We start from the raw sequence: 19923 nt of genomic DNA on the forward strand, positions 1-19923 counted from the left end.
AAGAGGGCTTTAGGATTTAACTGATAATTACAGTGTGGACGAGAACAGAAGATCACGCACGTGTGAGGAATCCAAATCAATATCAGAAAATACAAACTTTTTTTTTTTTCAATTTTACGAATTTTAAGAAAAATTACTTTTTTACAGTTTTTCTTTTTCTTTTTTGTATTGTTTTCCCATTATATTTTGGTTTATTTTGTGCTCGTGTTTAATTGTTATAGCATTTGATTAGTGCTCAAAAATATAAATTTATTAATTTTAAAGTGTAAAATAAATTAAGTTTTAATTAATATTTTTATAAATTTATTGTAATATATTTTATAATTGAAAATATTAATTTTAAATTTAATTTATGTTTAATTTTCAGGAAATAAATTATATTTTGAGATTAATAAAAAAATAAAACAAAGAAATAGTTAAGACTGAAAAAGAAAATGACATTTTTGAAAGAATTTGGCCCAAGCCCAAGCCCCAAGCCTAGGCCCAGCTCTTCCTTCCTCTTCCCCCAGCTGCCAAGTGTTGTGCTCCCTTCACGCCACGCGTCCCAGCCAGCCACTCCGGCGCGCGCCATGTGTCCAGACTCCTTACTCCTCCTTGCGCCACCTATCCAGGCCACCTTCAAACCCCCTTCAGCGTCCAAGCATTTCCACACCAATTAGCTCCAGATAATTGCAGCATCAAGCCTCCAACGGCCCAAAGCACCTCCAAGACCCAAGCCAGCCCTCTCAAACTCAGCAGCCCAACCTCCCACCTTTGACTCAGCCAACCGCACCACGTGTCTTCTTCCCATTGGTTGCGCCTGGTCAAAGCCTAGTTCTGCCACCAGCTACTTTCAACCCATGTTTTGTGGGTGTTGGGCTTTGCAAAATTGTTATTTTGAGCTTTAAAGCTCATGTTTTTGTAGTATTTTAGAAAAGGGAAAAATGATCATACACCAAAATAGCTAGGTTAATATTAATAATAAGATTTGATTTTTCAAAATCATATTTTATTATTAATATTTCAGATTTATTTTCTAAACCTCATTTTGTTGTTTAATTTCTTTTTAGTCATTTTTTCCCTTTATAAATAGGGACTCATTCTTCACACTTAGTATGTAATTTTTAGAGTAAAGAAACTATAGCAAAATTTCTACTCACTTTCTTCTTAGAATTTTGTGAGAATCATGAGCTTAATGGCCTAATCTTCCTAGGAAGGTTAGGGATGATTCCATATGCTAGTGATATTATTTTGCTACTTTGATTTACTATGTTCTTAATGTAAAATATTTGAGTTATTTATGTTCTTTCATCTCCATCACTATTTTGTTATCTTTATTTACTTATGCTAATAGTATATAGGATTAGTCATGCTCTTTCTATGTGCTTCTAATTAGTAAAAATAATATTGATACATAATATTATGTTCAATCTTCTATTGCATTATTGTCTTTGGGTATTTTGTCATTTTTAGGTTTTTCATAAGATTAACATTGTGCTTTCAAAGTAAAGAACTTTATAACTCAAATGGATTTTTGTTAGAAAATAATATGGACTTTAATGTTAGATTTTCTAAGTAAATGTTGGGATGTAAACTATTTATTTGTGTATTTTTGTAAATCAAGTAACCAAGTAACTAAACAAGCATATGAATGATCCTTGAAACCTTTCCATTTCTCAAACTCTTATTTACATCTTGCATTTATTTCACTTATCTCATTTCATCATTTTATCAAAAAGACAACACCAAAATCTCAAATATCTTTTCATGTCCATCTTTTTATTTATTTCTTGTTACTAATTTTTGTGTTATTTTCTACTAATCTTTTGAGTTTAGGTTACCTCCTTGTGGATCGACCGCCCGACTATACTACAACCACCGCTTAGTGGTTGTCACGATTTGGGCGTTAAACAAATTTTGGCGTCATTGCCGGGGAGGTAGTTTTTAAAGGTTTAGTGAATTTTTTACAAAAATATTAATAACTTTATTTGTGTTTTTGTTGGAATAAATATTGTGTTAGTATAGTTTTTTTATTTAATTTTTAGTTAATTAGATTATTATTATAACAAAAATAAAAATAAAAAAAACTTAAAAAATCATAAACAAAAAAATTCTTTATTTATATATATATATGTATTTTCTTTCTTTTTTTGTATTTGTTTTATTCTTTTTTTTCGGTAAAACAAAAAATATACATTATAAATATTCATATATATACTTATCTATAAAAAAAAATCCCAAAAAATATATATATTTATTCTTATTTTAAATTTCCTTTCTTTTTAAATTTCCTTTCTTTAATTTTTATTTTTATTTATTTATTTAATATTTTTTCTTTTTTTCAATTTCCTTTCTTTTGGTTAAAAAAAAACCATATATATATTTATATAATTTTTTTTTCTTTTTACTGATTCTTACTCCATTTTTTCTTTCTTAATTTCTATTCTACTTTTTTTAGTTTAATACATATTTAAAAAAAATATTAAGCTTGTTATTTTATCTTCACTTTAATTTTCTTTTCATGATTTTATTCTTGTGTTGTTTATTTTATTGCTTAGTTTATGATTTTCTTTTTTCTTTGCCTTAGTTTTCCTTAGAATTTAGGTTTCCAAAAAAAAATAAATAAATAAATAAATTGCATAAAATTGTTCATAAAATTTCAATCATAAAACGCTTAGTATTGAGAACAATTGTGTAATATTATAAATGGTAGAAATCGATATTGTTCTGTCTAGAAAGATTGGTTGTTAAATAAGGTTTGTGATAGTGTTACCCTCGACACTTACCTGGGAGCCTTGGGGAGTTTTGTCTAGGCAAGTGTGGGTCTAAAACGGTACCTTGGCAATCTTCCCAATTGGCCTGGGAACATTTCGAGCATCTACCTTTGCACTATTACATTGTTGAACTTATTACTATAAGAAAACCAAGCTTGTTCTATCAAAATAAGCAATTTCACTCTGCTTAAAGGTTGTTTGGTCGAAAAGGTTGACTTGTGATCCACCATACTTACTCAGTAACCTCGGGGAGTTCTAGTAAAGCGTTGGAGATCATCCAAAAACCTCCAAATCTACCTGGGAACAAGTTTAACAAAAAAATATATCAAAAAAAATAAAAATAAAAAGCAAAGAAAATAAAAAAATAATAAATCTAATTCTGATTTTCGAGAGTGGATGAATCATCACGAAACTTCTAGTGAAGCTTCTTCCAATTCATCCACCACTCCTTCTGGAACTCCTTCCACCAATCCTACTTCTCCACAAACTTTTGCTGATAATAATCCATTCGTAATGGCTCGCAATGATGAAATCCAACCAAGAACTCTCAATGACTATCTCCATCCTACTCGCACTTCCACGCCTTCATGCATTATCTTCCCTCCTAATATGCCCGCATTAGACTTTAAACCTGGTATGATTCAACTCTTGCCCACATTTCATGGAATGGAAAACAAAAGCCCATACGTGCATATCAGAGAATTCGATAAGGTAGTAGCCACGTTCTATAACCGAGACGAAAATGCCGATGTTGTGCGACTGAAGTTCTTCCCTTTCTCCTTGAAGGACAAAGCCAAAAGCTGGTTATACTCCTCGAGACCTAGGTTTATTGGAACATGGGAGGAGATGACCAAATCCTTCTTTCTGAAACACTTCCCTAGCCATAAGACCAACAGTCTAAAACAATAGATTTCTACATTCTCCCAAAAGGACAATGAAACGTTCTATCAAGTCTGGGAAAGATTCAAAGATCTATTAAATCAATGCCGGCACCATGGCTATGAGAATTGGCGTTTGATCAGTTACTTCTATGAAGGCCTCACGAGTCGTGAGCGCCAGTTTGTAGAAATGCTATGCAATGGTGAATTTGTAACGCCCTGGATAGCTAAGACCGCTACACTGTGTGTTTATAAAGTGCCAGACTTGCTAATCAAGTCATTAAAGTAAAAGCGTGTACTAAAATAGTAGAGGAACTAGGATTAAAAGTGTTTTGGTCTCAAAAGTACGTTTTCATTACTAAACATTGTTTACGTACATGGGATCCCAAAATTGACAATTTAAAAGCCATTTACAAATGTTACAACGTTTAGATACATCGACTGGCCACACTAAGGCAAAAGCGAGCTGTTAGGTAATCTCTGTCCTGACACACTCCTCGACCGTGGTGATCGAACGGCTGGCTATGTACATTACACCTCGGAGCTCTCCACCTCAGGCCTGGTCCAGCTTGCCCTTGCCCTTACCTGCACCACGAAGCACCCGTGAGCCAAGGCCCAGCAAGAAAACACAGAAACAACAGAGCATGAACAACCAATAATAAATCAATTACACATATAGCATCTCATCAACTCAAGTATATCAACAGCCAAGTATTTCATAAACTAAGCATCTCAGCTCAAATACATAGTGCACAGACGATAACCAGGGCTAGCGCTCACAGGCAGCTCCCTCTGTTATCCTACTATTTCCGGCACTCAGTGGCCAATTCGCGCCCCGTGCGCTAAACTCATGAACGGTACTCTTAGACCGCTTATACGTGTCCCTTGGCGTAATACCAACGATGACACAATACAACTTTCAGGAGCACTTAGTCCCATTCACAACCATACATTCGGGAGCAGTTTTCTTACCTTTCAATTCACTGGTTTCCGATGCCACGTAGCCACAAGCACGGTCCTCTACTCCGAGCCTCTCCAAAGTCCTAATCACATAACAAATATAATATTCTTTGTCATTAACCAATCCAAGACTACCTTCCCGGAACCTAACCAATACTCTCGGAACCCCCAAATCCCTAAAACGACGCACCGAAGGCATTCCCCGAACCCCTGGAGCAAAAACTTAAAATTACAAATTCCAACATCCTGAAATTGGCCTAGCGCCGCGGCGCAGCCCTGTAGGGCCGCGGCTCCCAGCAAGTTTGAGCCGCGGCGCCCAGCAAGTCAGAAACCCCATCACGCCCAGAAACAGCCTTGCGCCGCGGCGCTCCTTCGCGAGCCCAGAATTCTGGGTTTTTCCCCTGCGTTTTCCCCGAACCCAAATCACTCAAAATCATCCCAACTTCATACCCAAGCCCCAAAACTTATTTAAAACCCCACATAGACCAACCAACAACCTTTAAACGCTATAACCCAACTCAACTACACATTTACCCACAGAATTCACACCTAAATTCAGATTTAAACCATTGAACCAAAGCTTGAGAAATGTGTAAACCAGCCCCTTTAGATTCTTAAACCATAACAGCTACAAAAATTTAAACATGATACACTCTTACCTCAGTCAAGTACTCAGCTTGGATTCTCCCCAACTCTAGCTTCAAATCACCTTCTCCTTTTGATTACTCCAACTCTAAATTCATGCAAAACCAGCCACCAACTTGCTTCAATTCATATTCATCTCTAAAAATTCAGACTTGAAACTTAAACGTATTATAGCCAAATCCTTACCTCTGAGTTTTCTTGGCCTAAGCTTGGTTGATAACCTCAATCACCCCCTTGATTCTCCTTCCAAGAGCTAGAGTTCAGCTTCTCCTTTCCTTCTTTCTTTTGTTATACTTCTAGGTCTCCAATATTCAGCATAAACTAACTCCCAAAGTGTTATACGTAAATGTTATTCCTTCAGCTCAAACTCATCTACTAACTGCCAAAATACCATTTTAACCCTCCATTAATATCACTTACTAACTAGACCTCAAGGGCTTATTTGTCCTTTCCCTAACTTTGCAATTCTACCACTTTCCCAATAAAACCTGTTACTCTCTATAGTTACTAACGGTTACGCAGGTTACCAAATCACCAGTTACCATTATCTAGTTTCCTAGGACCGTCTTGGCATGTGCATCACGTTTGTATCACAGCACCCACACAGTACAATACACACATCATAATTATCACATAATGTAATTCACATAGTCATATAACATGCCTAAATCATAATCATGCATCTTAATCATAAAAATCACACATAATTCCCATCATGCCCTCCCGGCATACTAATCAAGGCCCTTAAGCCTTATTAGTGAATTTGGGTCGTTACAACTATCCCCTCCTAATGAGAATTTCGTCCTCGAAATTTACCTGAACAACTCCGGATACTGATCTCGCATAGCTGTCTCAAGCTCCCAGGTCTCCTCCTCGTCCTTGCTATTTCTCCACAGCACCTTAACCAAAGGAATTGTCTTATTTCGTAAAACTTTGTCTTTCCGATCGAAGATCTGAACTGGTCGCTCATCATAAGCCAAATCTGCCTGTAACTCCAAATCTTCATGCCTCAATACATGAATCACATCTGAAACATACTTCCGAAGCATAGAGACATGAAACACATCATGAACTCCAGACAACGATGGCGGCAAGGCTAACCTGTAAGCCACCTGACCAATCCTTTCCAGGATCTCGAATGGTCCAATGAATCTAGGGCTCAACTTGCCCTTCTTACCAAACCTCCTCACCCCTCGCAGAGGTGAAATTCGAAGGAAGACGTGATCACCAACCTGAAACTCCACATCCCTACGCTTAGGATCATCGTAACTTTTCTGCCTGCTCTGAGATGCGAGCATCCTAGCCCGGATCTTCTCTATGGCCTCACTCGTCTTCTGGACCATGTCCGGTCCCAAGTATCTCCTCTCACCCATCTCGTCCCAATGGATAGGCGATCTACACTTCCTCCCATACAACATTTCATAGGGAGCCACTCCAATCGTAGACTGATAACTATTGTTGTACGAGAACTCAATCAATGGAAGGTACTTACTCCACGAACCCTCAAAGTCAATCACACAAGCTCTGAGCATATCCTCCAGTACCTGGATCGTCCTCTCAGACTGTCCATCAGTCTGAGGATGAAAAGCTGTACTGAACTTCAACTGAGTTCCCAAAGCTTTCTGCAAACCTCCCCAAAACTTGGAAGTGAAAATAGGATCCCGGTTTGACACAATAGACTTAGGAACCCCATGGAGACGTACGATCTCTTTCACGTACAACTCAGCGTACTGATCCACAGTATAAGTTGACCTCATTGGAAGGAAATGGGCTGACTTAGTGTATCTATCCACTATCACCCATATTGAGTCATGAAACCCTACTGTCCTGGGTAGACCTCCTACGAAATCCATAGTAATATCCTCCCATTTCCACTCACGAATACCCAAAGGCTGAAGCAACCCTGCTGGTCGCTGATGTTCAGCTTTCACCTGTTGACAGGTTAAGCATCTGGCAACGTACTCTACCACATCCCTCTTCATCCCGGCCCACCAATACAAAGTCCGTAAATCCTGATACATCTTTGTGGTACCCGGATGAAGCGAGTATGGCGTCATATGGGATTCATCTAGTATCTCCCGTCTGATCCCCTCGTCAGCTGGAACACAAATCCGCCCCTGATACCGAAGTAAACCAACCTCTGAAACATAATAGTCCTTAGCTATTCCTGCTAAGACATCCTCTCTAACCCTCTGTAACTGAGCATCTGTCAACTGCCCCTCTCTGATCCGCTCTAACAGGGTCGACTGTAGAGTAATGTTAGCCAATCGGCCCACAACCAATTCTATCCCCGCTCTAACCATCTCATCAGCCAACTCTCTTGAGATCTGAACAGCACTATATAACTGACCTGGACCCCTGCGGCTCAGTGCATCAGCCACCACATTGGCTTTTCCTAGATGGTAAAGAATATCACAATCATAATCTTTCACCAGCTCCAACCAACGCCTCTGTCTCATATTCAGGTCCTTCTGTGTGAAGAAATACTTTAGGCTCTTATGGTCGGTGTACACCTCGTACTTCTCCCCATACAGATAATGCCGCCAAATCTTTAAGGCAAAAACCACCGCTGCCAGCTCTAGATCATGAGTAGGATACCGTTGCTCATACTCCTTCAGCTGTCGTGATGCATAAGCTATCACCTTCTCATTCTGCATCAGCACACAGCCTAAGCCCAACCTCGACGCATCACAATAAACAACAAACTTCCCTTCTCCTGAAGGCAAACTCAACACTGGTGCAGTAATAAGTCGTCGCTTCAATTCTTGGAAACTACCCTCACACTTGTCTGACCAAATAAACTTGAGATTCTTTCTTGTCAATTCTGTCATCGGTGCTGCTATCTTCGAGAAGCCCTCTACAAACCGCCGGTAGTAGCCTGCCAAACCAAGAAAACTCCGCACTTCTGAGGCGTTCCTTGGCCTCGGCCAATCCCTAACTGCCTCTATCTTAGACGGATCCACTTTAATCCCATCTGCACCTACAATGTGTCCAAGGAATGTCACTTCAGGTAACCAGAACTCACACTTCTTAAACTTAGCATATAACTGATGCTCCCTCAACCTTTGAAGAACTAGTCGAAGATGAAACTCATGCTCTGCCTCTGAACTGGAGTACACTAGGATGTCATCAATGAAGACTATAACAAACTGATCCAGAAAATCTTTGAACACTCTGTTCATTAAATCCATAAAAGCTGCTGGGGCATTGGTCAAACCAAAAGACATGACCAAGAACTCATAATGCCCATACCGTGTCCGGAAGGCCGTCTTTGGTATGTCCTCATCCTTGATCCTCAGCTGGTGATAACCAGATCGAATATCAATCTTTGAGAACACCTTCTTACCCTGCAACTGATCGAACAAGTCATCAATCCTCGGTAGGGGATACTTATTCTTAATAGTTAACTTATTCAGTTCCCGATAATCAATACACATTCTCAGAGTCCCATCCTTCTTCTTAACAAACAAAACTGGAGCACCCCATGGCAAATAGCTAGGTCTGATGAACCCTATATCCAGAAGTTCCTGCAGTTGTATCTTTAACTCTTTCAATTCCGCTGGTGCCATCCTATAAGGTGCCCTCGACACTGGCTCTGTCCCTGGTGCTAACTCAATAACAAACTCAATCTCCCTACGCGGCGGCAACCCAGGCAAATCCTCAAGAAACACGTCCAGAAACTCACAAACCAGTCTGGTCTCCTCCGGTCCAACTGGTAAAACTTTGGTGGTATCCACCACACTAGCCAAAAAGCCTATACATCCACCCTGTAGCAAATCTCTGGCTCTCAACGCAGAAATCCTGGGTACACGAGGTCCACGCATCGCTCCCACAAAAACGAAGGGATCCTCACCCTCTGGCTCAAAAGTCACCATTTTCTTCCGACAGTCAATAGTAGCTCCATATCTAACCAACCAATCCATACCTAAGATCATGTCAAAGTCCTCCATACTCAACTCAATCAAGTCCACTGACAACTCTCTACCATCAACTAACACTGGCAGTGCCCTAACCCATCTCCTAGACACCACCAGCTCTCCCGTAGGCAATATTGTCCCAAACCCTGAAGCTCTAACCTCACTAGGTCTACACAACCTATCAGAAACAAATGAATGCGTAGCACCAGAATCAATTAAAACAGTAAAAGAAGTGCCAGCACTAGAAAGCTGACCTGTCACTACCGAGGGACTAGCCTCGGCCTCAGCCTGCGTCAAGGTGAACACTCGAGCTGGAGTCAAGTTGTCCACCTTCCCTGCCTCGCCCTTCTTTACCGTTGGGCAATCTTTCCTGAGGTGTCCCACCACCCCGCATGCATAACAGGCCTTAGCCTGACACTCGCCTAGATGGCGTCTCCTGCACCTTGTGCATTCCGGGTAAGTCCTCCACAAATCGCCGCCTCCCCGACGGCCCCCCTGAACACCCCGACCTCCTCTATCAAACCTAGGAGCAATTGGGGCTTCAGGAGTCTTCCTCGTCAAATCACTGATACCTCCTCCTCTACTAGAACCAGAATATGGAGGCACCGGCCTACGGCCCTCCCTTCTTGCTGCACTATCCCTCCAAATCCTATTCTCTGCTTCCTCAGCAGTCAGAGCCCTTTCCACAGCCTGGGCATAGGTGGTCACCCCAGGAACTGTAGTAATCCTTACATCCCGGGATATCATGACATTTAGCCCTCTAACAAATCTGTCTAACCTGGTCGCATCGGTAGGAACAAGATCCGGTGCAAACTTTGCAAGTCTATCAAATTTCAAGGCATACTCCGTAACAGTCATACTGCACTAAACCAGTCCCACAAACTCATTCACCTTCGCTGCCCTGACGGCAACGTTATAGTACTTCTGATTGAACAAATCTTTAAACTCTTCCCAAGTCATTGCAGCAACATTTCTAGTCTGTGACGCCACCTCCCACCAAATTAGGGCATCCTCTCTTTAACATATAAGTGGCACAGGCCACCCTATCGTGCCCTTCCACTTTCATAAAATCAAGAATAGTGGTGATCAAGGTCATCCACTGCTCAGCTTTTAGTGGATCTGGTCCACCCTCAAAGATCGGGGGCTGCTGCTTCCTGAACCGCTCATACAACGGTTCCATTTTATTACCAACCTCAACAGGCTGTACCACAGGTACCAGCGCCGGTGGCCCAGCTGGGGCCACACTCCCAGATGGAGCCTGCTGCAGCATTCTGATCAACTCATCTTGGCTCTGAAGCCTAGCTTGCATTTCTGCCATTAACTATTGCCAGTTCTCAGGGACTGGCGGAGGGGTTGGGCCCTGATCATCCTCTCTAGCCCCAGACCTGCCGGCTTGTCGTGTAGATTTCCTTGAACGCATATCTATTCAAGTTAATCTGCAAACAACGACTCGGCAATTAGGCTAAGATGACAGGGTGATAATCTCTCCATAATCCACCACCAGAACCCCAATCATTCACAAGCAAACAAGTATAACAATTTATCCAGATATTCATCCACATACACAGCAATGCTAATAAGCACGCCTCGATAACATCATACAATAGTCAAGGGCCAGGCCCTATCAGAATCTCATGCTCCCTATTCATTAGACAGATATCAACATTCATACCTCACTCAAACCATTTAAACACATAATCATGCATATACAATTACCAAACCCTGAGTTGAGCTTGTCTCCCGCAGCGAATGTACATACCCAGCCAGTCTTCAGGACCCATAAACCTAGGACGCTCTGATACCAAGTTGTAACGCCCTGGATAGCCAAGACCGCTACACTGTGTGTTTATAAAGTGCCAGACTTGCTAATCAAGTCATTAAAGTAAAAGCGTGTACTAAAATAGTAGAGGAACTAGGATTAAAAGTGTTTTGGTCTCAAAAGTACGTTTTCATTACTAAACATTGTTTACGTACATGGGATCCCAAAATTGACAATTTAAAAGCCATTTACAAATGTTACAACGTTTAGATACATCGACTGGCCACACTAAGGCAAAAGCGAGCTGTTAGGTAATCTCTGTCCTGACACACTCCTCGACCGTGGTGATCGAATGGCTGGCTATGTACATTACACCTCGGAGCTCTCCACCTCAGGCCTGGTCCAGCTTGCCCTTGCCCTTACCTGCACCACGAAGCACCCGTGAGCCAAGGCCCAGCAAGAAAACACAGAAACAACAGAGCATGAACAACCAATAATAAATCAATTACACATATAGCATCTCATCAACTCAAGTATATCAACAGCCAAGTATTTCATAAACTAAGCATCTCAGCTCAAATACATAGTGCACAGACGATAACCAGGGCTAGCGCTCACAGGCAGCTCCCTCTGTTATCCTACTATTTCCGGCACTCAGTGGCCAATTCGCGCCCCGTGCGCTAAACTCATGAACGGTACTCTTAGACCGCTTATACGTGTCCCTTGGCGTAATACCAACGATGACACAATACAACTTTCGGGAGCACTTAGTCCCATTCACAACCATACATTCGGGAGCAGTTTTCTTACCTTTCAATTCACTGGTTTCCGATGCCACGTAGCCACAAGCACGGTCCTCTACTCCGAGCCTCTCCAAAGTCCTAATCACATAACAAATATAATATTCTTTGTCATTAACCAATCCAAGACTACCTTCCCGGAACCTAACCAATACTCTCGGAACCCCCAAATCCCTAAAACGACGCACCGAAGGCATTCCCCGAACCCCTGGAGCAAAAACTTAAAATTACAAATTCCAACATCCTGAAATTGGCCTAGCGCCGCGGCGCAGCCCTGTAGGGCCGCGGCTCCCAGCAAGTTTGAGCCGCGGCGCCCAGCAAGTCAGAAACCCCATCACGCCCAGAAACAGCCTTGCGCCGCGGCGCTCCTTCGCGAGCCCAGAATTCTGGGTTTTTCCCCTGCGTTTTCCCCGAACCTAAATCACTCAAAATCATCCCAACTTCATACCCAAGCCCCAAAACTTATTTAAAACCCCACATAGACCAACCAACAACCTTTAAACGCTATAACCCAACTCAACTACACATTTACCCACAGAATTCACACCTAAATTCAGATTTAAACCATTGAACCAAAGCTTGAGAAATGTGTAAACCAGCCCCTTTAGATTCTTAAACCATAACAGCTACGAAAATTTAAACATGATACACTCTTAAATCAGTCAAGTACTCAGCTTGGATTCTCCCCAACTCTAGCTTCAAATCACCTTCTCCTTTTGATTACTCCAACTCTAAATTCATGCAAAACTAGCCACCAACTTGCTTCAATTCATATTCATCTCTAAAAATTCAGAATTGAAACTTAAACGTATTATAGCCAAATCCTTACCTCTGAGTTTTCTTGGCCTAAGCTTGGTTGATAACCTCAATCACCCCCTTGATTCTCCTTCCAAGAGCTAGAGTTCAGCTTCTCCTTTCCTTCTTTCTTCTGTTATACTTCTAGGTCTCCAATATTCAGCATAAACTAACTCTCAAAGTGTTATACGTAAATGTTATTCCTTCAGCTCAAACTCATCTACTAACTGCCAAAATACCATTTTAACCCTCCATTAATATCACTTACTAACTAGACCTCAAGGGCTTATTTGTCCTTTCCCTAACTTTGCAATTCTACCACTTTCCCAATAAAACCTGTTACTCTCTATAGTTACTAACGGTTACGCAGGTTACCAAATCACCAGTTACCATTATCTAGTTTCCTAGGACCGTCTTGGCACGTGCATCACGTTTGTATCACAGCACCCACACAGTACAATACACACATCATAATTATCACATAATGTAATTCACATAGTCATATAACATGCCTAAATCATAATCATGCATCTTAATCATAAAAATCACACATAATTCCCATCATGCCCTCCCGACATACTAATCAAGGCCCTTAAGCCTTATTAGTGAATTTGGGTCGTTACAGAATTCCTCGAAAAAGAGCCAGACGATGCTCTTGAATATCTCGAAGAAACCGCGAAAAAGTCTCACACCTGGGCTGGTCCAAGTGCTAGTGACAGCACCAACTGACATAAACCATCTGGGATCTATCAACTTCGAGAAGAGGATAGTGTTAAGGCCCAACTTGAAGCTTTGAAAAAGCAGTTTGAGGTCTTAATGATGAAAAATGGAAAAAAAATCGCACATGATCGCTCAAGCGGAACCGCAAGAACCTTGATTTGTTTGTGGAGGGACGGAGCATTTAGCTAAGGACTGCTTAGCTTTGAATGAAATAAGGGGGGTTTATGAGGAGCAATGCAATGCTTTAGGGGCATATAACAAGCCATTCTCCCATACGTACAACCCTGGTTGGAGAAACCACCCAAATTTCAGTTGGAGAGATTCCAACCAAGCTCAATTGTCTGGAGGTCAATGGAGAAATGAGCAACAAGTTCAACCATCAAAGGCGTATTCTGCACGTCAATACAATGATCATCCACAACGAAATTCTCTCGAGAATACTCTTCATGCATTCATGGAGGAACAATCCAAATTGAATTGCCAAATGATGGAAAAAATCAAGGAAATGAAATGTCAATTCTCAAAATTGACTGAATCCTTGGCCATTCCAGAAAAAGGCAAACTTCCTTCCCAACCGAAATTCAATGTGCAAGGCCAACACATGGCCCAATCTTCAAATTCTAATGATCAAAATGTCAAGGAAATGAATGCCATCACGACGAGAAGCGGCAAAACTTTGCAAGACCCACTCATAAAATCCAACACTCCCATTACTCTGAAAGTCATTTCCGAAAATCCACCACTCAATGCCACTCCAAAAGTACCATTTCCCTAGGCTTTGAAACTTTTTGGGAAACTTCCTGATAACTGAGCTGAAATCCTTGAGCACTTGACATAAGTGAAGATTAATCTTCCTTTGCTTCACATCATAAACACAAGTGCCTGCGTATGACAAAATCATCAAGGATCTATGCACTGCAAAACAGAAGCATCATGTCAAGAAGACTGCTTTCTTGACTGAGCAAGTGAGTGCGGTGATTGAACAAAAGGTACCGCCGAAATACAAAGATCCCGGTTGTCCCACCATTTCTTGCCAAATTGGGACCCATGAGGTCAGCCAAGCCTTACTTGATCTTGGTGCGAGTGTAAATATCATGCCTTACTCTGTATACTCGCAACTCGGTCTTGGAGAAATGAAGCCAACATCTGTTGTGTTACAGCTTGATGACTGTTCCACCAAAAAGCCTAGGGGTATTGTTGAGGACGTGTTAGTCCAAATTGAAAAGTTCTATTACCCCGTGGATTTTCTTATTCATGATACCCAATCTGTGGTAAACATGGAGTCTAAAATTCCTATTAACCTCGGAAGACCATTCCTTGCTATAGCAAATGATTTGATCAATTGTCAGAATGGTCTAATGAAGATATCATTTGGAAACATGACTCTTGAAGTCAACATCTTCCACATCGGGAAACAACCTCGAGAAGATGATGAATGCTATCAAACATTCATGATTGACTCTTTAATTCCCGAGGAGGTTCAATTGCGAAATAACTTTGATAATCTTGATGAACTCCTCCTTCTGTCAGACAATGAAAGTCCCAATTCTATTGAGTCTACTCTTGCAGTATCAGATCACATAGACTCACGCAATAGAAGGACTCAGTTTTGGCAACCTCGCTTTGAAGAGCTACCTCGTGAGAGGTCACAGCCGAAAACTTCAACCGAAGAGGTTCCAATTGTTCAATTGACCCAACTTCCTAAGGGTTTGAAACATGCCTTCTTGGGAGACGGTGAAACCTTTCCAGTTATCATCTCATCCAACCTTCAAAATTCTCAAGAATTGCAGTTACTCGAGCTACTGCGGACGCATAAATCTGTGATAGGTTAGACGCTTGCTGATATCAAAGGTATTAGCCCTTTAATTTGCTCCCATCGAATCAATCTGGAGGATGAGGCTATCCGTCGAAGAGACCCTCAAAGGTGACTGAACCCCACAATGAAAGAAGTTGTAAACACATGAAGTTTTGAAATTGCTAGACGCTGGTAATATTTACCCGGTAGCAGATAGCAAATGGGTCAGTCCAACTCAAGTCGTGCCCAAGAAATCTAGTGTCACCGTGATCCAAAGTGAAAAAGGGGTCCTTGTCCCCACAAAAATGGTGACAGGGTGGCGCATGTGCATTGATTATAGAAAATTAAATGCCGCCTCCTGCAAAGATCATTTTCCACTCCCATTCATTGATCAAATCCTTGAACGTGTAGCTGGTCATCCTTTCTGTTGCTTTCTTGATGGCTATTCTGGCTATTATCAAATTGAGATTGCATTAGAGGATCAAGATAAGACAACTTTCACTTGCCCCTTTGGCACTTTTGCTTTCCGGCGTATGCCATTTGGCTTGTGTAATGCACCAGCTACTTTCCAAAGATGCATGATGAGCATCTTTAGTGACATGATTGAAAAATCAATGGAAGTATTCATGGATGACCTAACCGTTTTTGGAAACTCCTTTGACACATGTCTTCTTCATCTTGAAGCTGTTTTAAAACGATGCATTGAGAAAGGACTTGTGTTCAATTGGGAGAAATGCCACTTCATGGTATCTTCTGGCATAGTCTTAGGCCACATTGTTTCTAAAAGAGGAGTTGAGGTTGATCAATCCAAAGTCGACCTTATCTCCAACCTGCCTACTCCTAAGAATGTCAAAGACGTTAGGTCATTCCTTGGTCATGCTGGTTTCTATAAGAGGTTCATACACAATTTTTCCATGATTGCTCGTCCGCTAAGCAACCTCCTAGCCAAAGATGTCTCTTTTGAGTGGACACCTAAGTGTTGTTGGAAATGTGCCCTGAAAGCATATGTAGTAGACATTGTTTTTATGAAATAAATAAATGAATTGAATTTGTTATGCGTATATTTTATGGACTATATTATTCTGTGATAATATTAAGTAAATATCAGGAAAATTCCTAAGTTCATATATGTGATCTCAAACACGTATTGGTACGGGAGGATTGTGTTTGAGATAAATGAACTTGAATAGTTCGCAGTAAAATAAAGTTATGGAATCTTTAGATTAATTACTGCAAGTACGGTCCACTAGTATTATGAATACATGTGATCTAGATCCGAATCACTAGTATGATAGGACACTTTAGTGGATGTGCTTTATATATTAGAGAATATATAGAACTGGACCAGATATGTTTATTAATACTTAGTTAAATACCGTTTCGAAGTATTAATTAAATATATCAACTGATGATCATATACAAATAGATCTTAATCCTGAAGTTACTATGAACTCCTGTTTATGTTATATGAGTTCTTTGATTCACCTGTTAGGGTCTGTCAGAATGATCAGGCTAGAAACTTTTGTTTTGGGAACTCATTAATGTAGATGGCTGGGGACATAGTATACAGATATGGAATCTATGCCTTCTCGCAAGAGATTGAATGATGGTTCTCTTAAGGGTTGACTTTTGGGACTGAAAGGTTATTGAGCTCAAATTCATAATTTAGTTATGAATTAACCTTCACTAGTAGAGTCAATGGTACTTAAGGAAATAAGAGATAATTAAAAGGGTAAAACGATAATTTTATTCCCGATTAATTATGAACCATTATTAGAGGGTCAAGTTGTATGAAATGATTATATCAATGGACGCTTTATGATTATAAAGTACTCAGTAAATGAAATGTCTATAATTACAAGAGTGCAGTCTCATATTTATAGTGGAATAATAATGAGATTAATAAATTAAGATTATTTAATTAAAGAGTTTAATTAATAATCTCAAATTTATTGGAGCTTGGAATTATAGGTCCATAGGTCACCATAGCGGCTCTATCAACACTGTTCAAGGTAAGAGTTGATATGAAGGGAAAATAGTTTAAATACATATTTAAGAAGAAATTTGTTCTTCATGCCAAATATGCAATTATATGATAATAGTGATTAATTAATTAATTACAAATTAGTTGTAGTTAACAAAATTAATTAATATTTAATTATTGTATAATTTTAGAAATTATATTAAATAATTAAAGTAATTTCAAATTTTAATTAAATAATTAATTAATTATAATTTTCAAAATTATAATAAATTAAATATTTATTTTTCGAAAATTTTGGATTTAATTAATTGGTAGAATTAATTAAATATCTTTATTTGAGTGGGAGATAATAATCTGATAAATTCAAATTGGATTTGAATTTAAAAGATTAATATTTATTCAAATAATTAATTATATTTGATAATTAATTAAAAAAATAATTAATTTAGATTCAAATTTGAATTAGTTATCAGGTTATTAGATCTTATCTGACAAAACAGTTTGAATAAATAATTAAATAAAAATTGAAAAAACAACATCCCTAAAATTAGGGAGGCTACACATGCACACACAGTCCATGGACTGTGTGTGGCGTGTAGGGCAATTTTCAGAGATGAGATTTTCATTTTTATTTATTTAATTAATGGATAATTCAAAAATTGGTTTTTGGATTTTTTCATTAATAGAATAATTAATTAATTGAAAAGTAAATTGTAAAATGGTTATAGATTTATTTTTTAAAATTTGAATATTTTTCTTTTAAGTATGACTAATCAGAAAAATATAAAGAGAAGTGAGACAACTCTGAACAATCGCTCTGTGAAAAAAATAGAACGATAGTTTTCTCTCCCTGAAAATAAAGAACCAATTCTCAGGTCTATTCTCTTGATCTCATGTGTTGAGTACATCAAGTAGAATCACAAATAAACTATCCTTCATTCTCTAAGTGCCCACACATTTCTTGAGGTGTAGAGAACGCTTTGGAAGATCTTGGTGTGAGTACGTGGGAGCGGCTTGGATAGGAAGATCGTTCTAAATACGAAAAGATAGCAAGGGTACTTGATAGGCTCAAGAGGTATGAATTCTATCCTTATCTTGTTTATGATTAATGTATGTATATTAATGGATCCGCATATTTAAAGGTAGTTTAAATATGTTACAAAATTTTTATTGTACACTGGGCCAACCACACCACCATTTCGCTGCGTATTAGGAAACTCGTTCCTAACAAGTGTGAGGAATCATTCCGAACGCTTGTCAATTTACTCACTTTCACTCCCATCATTCAGTCACTCGATTGGAGTCTTCCTTTCGAGATCATGTGTGATGCCAACAACTTTGTTGTGGGAGCTGTGCTAGGACAACTAAGGGAGGGGAAACCTTTTGTTGTCTATTATGCAAGTCGAACTCTCAATAGTGCTAAAATGAACTATTCCACTACTGAAAAAGAGTTACTTGCCATTGTCTTTGCCCTTGACAAATTTCGATCTTATTTGATTGGATCGCCTATTACGATCTTCACAGATCACTCCGCCCTTAAGTATCTCCTTTCCAAAAAGGATGCTAAGGCGCGATTAATACGGTGGATCCTTCTCCTGCAAGAATTTGACATAAGGATCAAAGACAAGAAAGGTGTTGAAAATGTCATCGCGGACCACTTGTCCCGACTTGAATTTAGTGATCTCGCTGATGGTCCACCTATTCACGATGATTTCCCCGATGAACAATTGCTTTCTGTTGCTAAGTTACCATGGTATGCTCACATTGTCAACTACTTAGTAACAGGTGAACTCCCATCTGAATGGAGTTCACAAGACAAACGCAAATTTCTGGTCGAGGTGCGCAATTTCTTTTGGGATGACCCATACTTATTAAAGTATTGCCCCGACCAAATCATGCGAAGATGCATCCACGATGATGAGGTGTCTAGTGTGCTGAATTTTGGCCACAATGATGCTTGTGGTGGCCACTTCTCTGTGAAGAAAACCGCTGCAAAAATCTTACAATGCGGCCTTTACTAGCCCACTTTGTTCAAAGAGACCAATGATTTATGTCGTTCTTGTATAAGGTGCCAAAAGTTAGGTTATTTATCCCGTCGGCACATGATTCCCTTGAACCCAATTCTTGCTATTGAAATATTTGATTGTTGGGGGATAGACTTTATGGGACCATTTTCACCTTCTTTTGGCTACCTTTACATTATTCTCGTTGTGGATTATGTTTCCAAATGGGTCGAGGCTGTACCATGCCGAACCAATGATAACGCTACCGTTGTCAAATTCTTGAAAAAAAATGTGTTATCAAGGTTCGATACCCTTCGCGCTATCATCAGTGACCAAGGAACTCATTTTTGCAACCGATCCTTTGAGGCTCTTATGCGCAAGTATGGTGTACTTCATAAAGTTGCAAATGCCTATCATCCACAGACCAATGGTCAAGCTGAGTTAGCCAATAGGGAGATAAAACACATTTTAGAAAAGACGGTAAATCCCGACCGCAAAGATTGGTCTACACATCTTCTAGACGCTCTTTGGGCATACCGCACTGCTTTCAAGTCCCTTCTTGGGATGTCTCCCTATCGGCTTATCTTTGGAAAAGCCTGTCATTTACCTGTCGAGCTCGAGCATAAAGTGTATTGGGCTATCAAAGCCCTAAACTTTGATCTGAATGTCGCAGGTCTCAATCGCAAACTCCAGTTGTCTGAAATTAAGGAGTTGAGAAATGATGCATATGACAATTCCATGATTTATAAAGTGAAATTGAAAATCACTCACGACAAACAAATCCTGCGAAAACACTTTGAGCCAAATCAGAAAGTGCATCTGTATGATTCTCGCTTGCACTTGCACCCTGGTAAACTGCGATCGCGATGGACTAGTCCATTTATTGTGAAGCAAGCATTTCCCAACGGTTCTGT

The 19923-nt window shown here is 39.7% G+C and overlaps 1 non-coding gene across 1 annotated transcript; it reads right to left on the bottom strand.

Annotated features, from left to right (window-relative positions):
- Positions 1–3647: 3647 nt before the first annotated feature.
- LOC133813730 (small nucleolar RNA R71) lies at positions 3648–3754 on the bottom strand. Its single transcript, XR_009884732.1, has one exon. It is a non-coding gene; the product is annotated as a small nucleolar RNA R71 (small nucleolar RNA).
- Positions 3755–19923: the final 16169 nt, after the last annotated feature.

This window comes from Humulus lupulus, chromosome 1, assembly GCF_963169125.1.
Source record: "Humulus lupulus chromosome 1, drHumLupu1.1, whole genome shotgun sequence".
NCBI classification, from domain to species: domain Eukaryota; kingdom Viridiplantae; phylum Streptophyta; class Magnoliopsida; order Rosales; family Cannabaceae; genus Humulus; species Humulus lupulus.